Source organism: Oreochromis niloticus, linkage group LG11 (assembly GCF_001858045.2).
Source record: "Oreochromis niloticus isolate F11D_XX linkage group LG11, O_niloticus_UMD_NMBU, whole genome shotgun sequence".
Lineage (NCBI taxonomy): Eukaryota > Metazoa > Chordata > Actinopteri > Cichliformes > Cichlidae > Oreochromis > Oreochromis niloticus.
The window spans coordinates 15386047-15395177 of NC_031976.2; the positions used below are offsets into that span (position 1 = coordinate 15386047).

At 39.9% G+C, this 9131-nt stretch overlaps 1 protein-coding gene across 2 annotated transcripts in view; it reads left to right on the forward strand.

The window, feature by feature from the left end:
• The first annotated feature begins 9040 nt into the window (after positions 1-9040).
• zfpm2a (zinc finger protein, FOG family member 2a) overlaps positions 9041-9131 on the forward strand; it is a 121116-nt gene continuing 121025 nt past the window's right edge. The window contains exon 1 of one of the 2 annotated variants that reach the window (XM_005472533.4): positions 9041-9131. This exon is cut by the window's right edge and continues 428 nt beyond it. The gene's annotated coding sequence lies outside the window, so the exon portion shown is untranslated. The other variant, XM_013276489.3, reaches the window with a different exon arrangement.

Here is a 9131-nt window from a genome sequence, read left to right on the forward strand (position 1 = left end):
GCTACTCATCATTTTAGCTGGTTAACTATTTGCTTGGCTGGTGAACTTTTTTATCTGCTAGACCCCTTGGCCAGTGAGTCAAAAAGTTAAATTCAGGTACTTGTTGTAGGACAGTAAAAGCAACACATGCTTGATCCAGCAGAGCCTGTAAAATATAAAATGTAAGGATGGTCTACCTGATGTAACAACAATGCTTTATGCTCACTTCCATGACTTTTGTTTTTGTTGCAAACTGAAGCGTTACCGTGCAGTTCAGTGTGTTCCTATATCTCGAAGGAAACATACCCCTAATTTTTCAATTGTAATTATCCCTCTACATAATCAGCAGTGACATTTATGGGAGCACAAACAGTGAGGTCACTGTCAACAAAGCGCAGGGGTTAAAATGTCCTTGTCTGTCATCTTAATTCTGCTTTGCTTTAACTTCTCAATACTGCTGCGCTTTGCATATTTATAAGCATTCTGATCACTGGGCAGCTAATCATTATAAATTTCACATTGCTAATTGCTTTATGAGGTTGCTCGAGTGAGAAATACAATAACAAACACATGGTTTCTGTACTCAAAATAGCGAGAAAGAACCGTTTCCAGCACCACGTTTGATCACATTTCCCCTTCTAAGGAAGTCATCCGTTGTACTGTTCAAGGGTAACCAACCACTGTCTTATAACTTTATTATTCGTTCTTAATCGGTTTATAAATATTTATGAATCGCCAAAGCCACCCTGACTTGCTGCTGAGATTGAAGCCTGAGCCGGAGTATGTACATTCCAAGGCAGCCATGGGTTGGAAGGAGAGAGATAGCATGGACAGGAGATTTGTGACAGAGCGGAGCATGAAACCCATCAGTTGATGAGTGGAAATCCCTACTTTCTAATTAATAGAGGTACACAGGCCAGAGGGATAAGGAGGATCAGGGAAATGAAATCAGCAAAAAGATAGCATCACTCATTTCTGAGGTCCATTGTCACACTTCAGAATCTGCTGTAATGAATCACTCAAGCATTCTGGAGATACATTTGAATGGTGGGGGAAAATTCATTGTCCGGTGGAGAGCATTCGATAAGGATCTTTTCTCTTGCCTCTCCCTCTTCTTCAGCCTCTTCTTTCCCGCTTTTGTCAAAGGGCCCTCTGATCAAAAAGCGAAATCAAGGCTCAAGCAACAGGTGTGCCGTCTGAAAGGCTGCCGCAATCTGCAAGTGAACTGGAAAGCTATCTCGGATAAAGAAAAATAAAAGCCCGATTCGAGAAGTTTCAAGGGATTGGCTTCTCGGGATCAGCCGAAAAAGTCATGATGGGGCGAGATGCTGCAGGAGCCGGAGTTTATGATTTTACTAAAAGCCCTTGACAGAACAATTATTGAACAAAGGCTGGAGCGAGCCTGAATCGTTTTATATACCTACTTACTTCTGAGATCTAACTTCTGACACCTCACTGACCTGAAAATAAAGCAGGCACATCTGAAGAATGTGTCAAGTAGGATTTTCCGCGCTCTTATGCCGTCTTATGAGATGAGATTTTGAGTTTTTATATCAAATGCAACATGAGAAACGAGCAAAAAGAGCATGTAACACTCACTGGTGGGATCTTAGATCGGATAAGATCGGTCATGTGAGGGACAACAGCAGCTGCCAGTCTGCCCACCCTGATGTGCTACACCATTAACCTTTAACCTTCGTGCTTTCCTTAAAATCAGAGGTGTCCCAGAAAAGAAGGTTTTAAGCCTCTCATCTGTTTGTAACCACCGTACGACATTAACAGTTTAATCAGCTTCTCTTTAAGAAATAAGAGAAAATGCGAGCCTAAGCCCAGCACATATTAGCTGCTTCTCACAGAGGCTGGCAGGCTGAACACAGCTCCTCGACATCCCGAAACGCTCGATGGCAAAATCTGGAGACGACATGAAATGAGAAACAAAAATGCAGCATATATCTTTCCATATCATGCATCCTCAGAGGGGATTTGCTAGAACTGCCTTTAGACATTATTATTCTTGTTTGCAAAATGCACCGAGAGCATGTCTCAAAAAAAAAAAGAAAACACACACAAGTGAGTAAATACACAGCAGTTTCTGTCTTCCCTCTTTAGCCTTTGTCTTTGTTTGCTTTCCAGAGATAATTTAAGTTTGCAGTTTCTAAGTAGTTCAATCCAACCCAGGGGAGCCATCCCCCAGTGAAACAAGATTTTTTTAAATATTCTTTTTCCTTCCCTTTTTTTTTAACTTCACTTCTTATATCCCAATGCAATTATTTAATACTCGTATACACCCACTCATAGTCTGTATATGAGATATGAATTTAATTGTATGTTACTTTTTAATTACAGGAAAAATCTAACTTGTAAGATGATGGGCTGGAAGGTGCCATTGCATTGTTATTTTTTTTTTTTCTTCATCCTCGTTTTCTGATTATGTGAGCTGGGCTCCTTTGCTAAGCGATGATAAGCAGAATTTCCATGTTCTCTGCATAATTAATCCATCTTTGCCTCTCTTCATGCCAACTCTGCCGTTATCGCCCGCACATGCCTGAATTGCAAAAGAATCCTCTCTTCAATTGGAACTTATTGATATTCTAAAAAAACTGGAAATCCTCAAATTTAAGCCACAGATTGTTAAATGGATTAATTTCGCGGCAATCGCAAGCATCTAACGCGGGGAGACAGGCAAAGCAAATTGAAAGTGTCTCCTGTTTGTGGAGTTATAGTCCCAAATGATAGGGTTTATTGGCATGTTTTTTTCCCCCTCCATAGTCAAAAAAAATTACCATTTATTTGCATGCCATAAAATACTTTTATATGGTTGAAAATTCAGAGGAATTCCTTTCAATGCCTGTCGTTGGCTTCATGATAACAACTTCAGCTTCCCACATCTGGACGCTTTTGATACTGCCTGAAAGGAATGTCTGAATATTTAATATTTTTATCTGTTTTTTCATCGATGGTTTCACCATTAAGGGTGGCTCTGCTGTTTGCATGGAGCCTGGCAGATGTAGATTTATTTCCTGAGCTGTCTACGGCCTGCCTTTCTGTGAATATATTGATGCATTTTTTTTTCCCGTTTTGCTGTGCACTGATGCCTCTGCATATGTAATAAACCAGCAGACACACTTATAAAATACATCAACAGACTGTATTATAGTGCTGCGTTCAGCTGTGAGTCTTCAGTTACTCGTGCATATATGGAGGGGGTGGGGGTGGGGGTCGACTACACACATCAAATATAATTTACTTGACCTCATAAAAATGAATAACGCTAAATCACAAGATGTCAAAACACATGAGGGGCTCGCGTGTGAAGCAGGAAATTTGTCATTTGGACGTTTTGGTGTACAAACCTCTGCCTTACAAACGATGCTGTATTGAAGCATGGACAAGATCACTACAGTGAACTATAATGTAGAGCACATATTGACTGATGCAAGCACTAGGGAAGATGTTTACCCCTCTGGTTTCCTCTAATATTAAAGAATACTATGATAGACTTTTAAACATCAGCACACACTCATGAATGGCCTTTTTTTTAGATTCAGCTGAAAATGAAAATACAACTCTTCAGCCCCTGTCTGAAGACTGAAGACAGGGGGCTGAAGACTTTTCAGCTGCACAGCTGAGAGCTGGTGCGCTTCCTCTGGACACCGAGGTCGACGGATTTAAAAATATTCAAGAGAAGAAACGAATGTGTGAGCTGAGGGGAAAGTCGGGGATGTAGGTATTTAAGAGAGGGTCATTTTTCATGAAACGACTCAAAGGGAAGTCCTGAAATGCTCTGGCACGCAGATGATCAAAAATGACAGCAGCTGTTAAATTTAGATGTGTATAACCTGACCATGATTTATTAGTTTTCTCTCTAATTTCTCCAGCATCATACAGTAAGTGTCTGTGTCAAAGGTTTATGAATGTGGCTCCAGCAAAGAAATTCCTCAAGACGTGACTGTGAAAATTTTTTTGCCTTTATTTATTATTATTTATTTGGCCTATATTAATGTACAAGAAGAAGAAAATACTTGATCTAGTTTGCTGGAATAACAGGTTTGTTATTAAAAATTAATTTCTAAGTCTTTTTGTGTCTAAAAATATTACTTCAGAGTAAATTTGATTCAAACTTTCAGACTTAAACGTATTTCCAGTGACCTTGAATTGGTTTCCCCTCGTGTTTAATTTGGATAATATATATTTATGAAGATCATTTTAAAAATACAATTTTGCAGTAGAAAATGAGATACTATAACTTCTCATGGATATCGTAAGAGATTATTAACGATCATTTTGGGTTGATGTGAGAGGCTCATTCATTCATTCCCTCATTGATTCATTCCACAGGCTGCTTTCCTTCTAATGTCAGATCACTTTTCCTACTCTCTTAATAATGCAACCCTATTATTATTATTTATTTATTTTTAGAAGTGAACCTCCTTTAAACAAGAAGGGATATTTATGATTTGAATCCATAAAAAGACTTGCCGGTTATCCCCTGGAGGTGTCACGATCTCAGCGTTTGACCACATAAAAAAAGACACTGAGATTAGCAGGAAGAATATGCTGCCCTGTGGTTCTCTCCCCTCCTCCTTCTCCTTCTCCTCCTCCTCTTTTACAAAAAACCCCTTTTATTTACAGATTTACACACTCCCAATGGGAGGAGCAAAGTTTGTTCATCCCGCCCTCTTTAGTATTTTCATCACTTCCCTAGACTTGAATGTTTTGGTGTACTCTAAAAATGCTTTAGGGTTGTGTGGCATTTTGCTGTTTTTTTCCATCTCTCCCTCTTTTTTTCTTTCTGAAGGTTCAGTCTTTTTGTCGTTGTTGTTTTGTATTTGTTTGCTGCTCTGTTTCAAAGCACACTGTACATTACAGCATATCTCCCCTGGTTAACAGAAGATGATAAGGGGGGAGCTCTGGATAGAGGTAAGAAGAGTGAAGCCTCCCTGGAAAGTGTTGGCGCAAAGGCCTCCAGGGCTGCGGGTGGTTTTGGCAGCTCGGCCAGCGGAGTGGGCACTCTCTCAGACATCTGTTTGCTCACTGCTGCTGGAGCTGCTGGCTGGATGGATGTGGGGTGGGGTGAGGTGGGATGGCGGTGGCGGTGGGGGTGGTTGGAGAGCTGGAGCATTCAGACACAAACCTGCATCAGCACCAACATCTTACTCAGGAAAGACAACAACAACCCAGTATCACAGCAAGAGCAGCGCCCGTTCAGAACACGCCTGCTCAGAACAGGCTGACTCCGTCTCACAGCACGAGTGAGTGACTGAAGTCATCTGTCACAGGGGGAATGGGAAGTGTCAGCAAATACACAGCTGATTTGAGGTTGCCAGCACTTAGCTGCGATGATCCAACAACACTGGTCTTGAACCGCAAACCAGATGTATGATACTGTCTAGACAGTTATTATATGCACCGGCTAACATTTAAACATCACTTCAGTGTGTATCACTGTGATAAACAAGAAGCTTTAGAGAATCCCGCTGCTTTGAAAAGAGGACAAAGCGAGAAGATGAGCTTTTGCTAACCCAGCCACACACTGCTAAACAATCAAAGTGAGTTTTGACTTTTATTCGTCACATGCTTTGACAAATCCACTAAAATGATGGAATACATGATGGAAAGGTCATAGTTACTAAAGAAGTGTCCAAAAGAACTGGAAATGAGGCAGTATCACAGTACGTCCGCATGCACTTTCAGCTGCAGCTCATGCTGTGCTTCACTCCTGCACTCACACTGTAGTGAAAGTGCAACAGAAAACAGCTGTTAGATTTATACTGTGATACTGGCAGATTAAAGTTTTCTAGAGGGTAGATGTCAGCGTTGCAGAGCTGCATGCAGGTCATTTTAAGGAAAAAGGAAAGTAAGGAAAAGCTGTTCTGGAATATTGTGCAAAAACAATATGAAAACTGCCTTCATTTGGTCCTGAACAGCTCATTCTTCTCCCTGTTACCTCTCTTATAAAGCATATCTATAAATCAAGGACATAAACAGTTATTATGTTCGTGCCAAACCAACCCTCCATCCCACATCATTCTAAAACCGCACACACACATACACACACAGAGCTCACTTCCTCGCGAGACAAACCAATCCCCAACAGCCAGAGGGTGACACCGCAGCAAACTCATAACACCGATGTCCAAGTTGAGCTGCTGAGGCTCGCTCTTTAAGGAGCAGGTTCCTATCCGCACGATGGCTGTCACTCCCAGTGCCACCGGACATGTGTGATCCCATAAAGAAATCAACCTAGTAATTTGTCATGCCAGACTCCCTGTGATATTACTCAGTTACTAGAGCAGCTCACTTAAACAGTATAAGACTGCAGCTGTTATTGAGGCAATAACTCCATTGAAGGCTGTCATAAAATTAACACAATACGCAGATAACACTGATTTTATGATTATTTATTAAACAACTTCAAGCACCTCGTCATGTTACTGAACTCTAATATCACCTAAAACTTAACTGCTGTTTTGTAGCTGTGTTATGATGCAGTCACATGCGTTTAGGGAGTGTATGAAAATTAAAAGGGGTGGGAGGTTCAGTAAGGGGTCAGCATTATGCATTTTTGGACGTTTGCTTTTGCAGGAAGGTGGTCACACTTTCTTTCTTCTTTTTTTTTTTGTTGAGTGGAGTAGCCTTGAACTTACTCATGTCAGAGTTTCTTCATTTTAAGTTTAGAAACCTACTTTACTTATGGTGACCCTTTATGGTGACAAGATAGTTGTATTTTTGTAATTAACCATATATATATCACTATTTAACGTCTCACTTTTTAACTTCATTTTATTTTAAAGGCTTTGAAGTGTGATTTTGTTTTTTCTTTCTTTCTTTTTCTTTTTTTGGGAAACAGCAGCATGCTTGTAGATAGACATTTACTTGGGTTTAAAATAAAATGTCAGGGATGGCTTGTGACAGTTCTGCCAATAACTTCCAATAACACTAACTGCTAACATAACATTTTTTTAATTGTTACCTAAAAACAATTTTTTAAGCTTGCAGGTAATAGACATGCTAAATTGTAATTATTCTTTTTCTTTTTTTTCTTTTTTTTTAATGAATATGATGAAACCACCAGAAAGCCCACCTCCACTGCCCCTGACACTGAATGGCATCCCCCAAATGTGACTTGGCAGTTCTAATCAAATGATTTAGCACATTAAATCAACCTTTCCCCCCGTAATCAGATTATGCGAGTGCACTGCACTGCATCTCCACAGCCTACAGTATACCTTAACCTATTAATATGACCAACCTTGTGTCAGTGATTTCCCTTGCGATGGAAACAGTATCATGTTAATTATCACAACCATCTGGTCTGAGCAGCGAGGAAAAAAAAAAAAAAGCTTTCTCTTCCTCTCGCAGATTTGTACCTGTCAATCAAAGTCTGCTTCAAACAAGCCACTGGGGCTCAGAAACAGCACAGAAGAACCAAGCTCCAGTCTCAGAGGATTTAGGAGTAGCGTTAAATTAATCTTCAGCTGGCAATTTGACTCTCCTCTCTCACTGTGTTGTTGCACTTACCACAAATCATTATTGATTTTGGTGCTGGGTTCCTAATATGGCCAGTAAACGCTATTTATGGATGTTTAACATGGTAATTTTACAGAGAGTGTGTGTGTGAGAGAGAGTGTGTGCTTGGATGGGGGGGCGACTGCTTCATTTTTAATCTTGTAAAAGGTTTCAGTGGGATTTTACTTGTGAGTTTATTGTGTGTGTTAAACGTGTTTGACATAAAAAATAATGGCTGCTTGTTTATCTGTTTAACACTCGGTCTTTGTTTTGAAAAGATGAGAATTTTAAGAGAGACTATCAGAGTGCGTACAGTGTTACAAAGCTGGGATAAAGATTCCCTGTTTGTGACTAGCACTGTCCCGTGACATCACTGCGTTTGGATCATGACCAGCGCTGCATAAAAGGAAGAGAGAAAGAAAGGGGCTAAATTAAAGAAAAGAAAAAAAACTTTAACCACCAAAGGAAGAAGAGACAAATCGCAGAGGCTCACGAGACAGATGCTCTCCTCAAGGTGAACCACCGCTGACCCGTCTGCCACATAAATTATTCTGTAGTTTCAGACTCCATTCCAAAGTTGTGGAATTGGGTTACAAGATAATTTCACAGGCCACTTGCTTGTCTTCCTTGGCAGTCCAACTGGCTAATTGAAGAGAGTGATTTCCAGTTTGGGCAACTATTCAGAACATGGCAGTCAAAATCGGAATGATTTCAAAGCTCTTCCCTTTTCTGTCTGTCTCTCTCTTTTTAAATATTCAGAATATATATATATATATATATATGTATATATATTTTCTTCGTCTTCTCTCAAACAGGTAGAGTAATTGTAGGCATGAGAAGCCGCTCACATTCTGACTGACAGTTTATCAACTACTGATAAATAAACAGGGAGCTCTGTTCCAGAGTCCATTTGAATATATTTACAGTTTAAAAAAAGAAAAGAAAAAAATAATTGAAAAAAGTTGCTTATATTTTTTAAGTAATTCGCCACGAGCACTCCATTTGCTGTTTAGCAATTTTGATAACAAATATAAGTGTGTTTAAAAACCCAAACAAACAAAAACTGCACTGTATGTAACTTCTTTAAACTCTTGGCCAAAAGGTCAACATATTAAGGTCAGAGCATCCAAGTGCATCATGGGAGAATGAGCGGCCAAACTGAGTCTGAGTTAATCCTGGTGTGTTTCAGGCTCAGGCTCATTATTAAATTATAAATACATGGCTCTCTCCTAAAAATAATCTTTAGAGTGTCAGTCTTTAAGATGGCCAAAAAATTTTTTTTTAAGGATAAAGGGCACTTAAATAAAGAGCTCACGTAAAGCGGTAAGTAACAGAAATGTCCTCATGCAGATTAATCGGTACAAATTGTGTTTGCCTGAATCAAATGATTAGTGTTTTGCTTATATTTGAACCTGTAAAGCCACACTGTGGAGGGGACCGGAGCTCCGCTTGTCTCCATCTCTGATTTTTATTTACCCCCTTAAAAACCCCCAAAACAAAAGAAAAAGCAGGGCGCTAATTAACGGTGACGCTAATTAATAAGAGGAAGTTAAAGTAATTGTGGATCAAGTGAAGTTCACGAAGCCGCGGGTACGGTACCCGGGGAGGAACAAACCTTATCTTCAAACAAAAGCGCGAACACG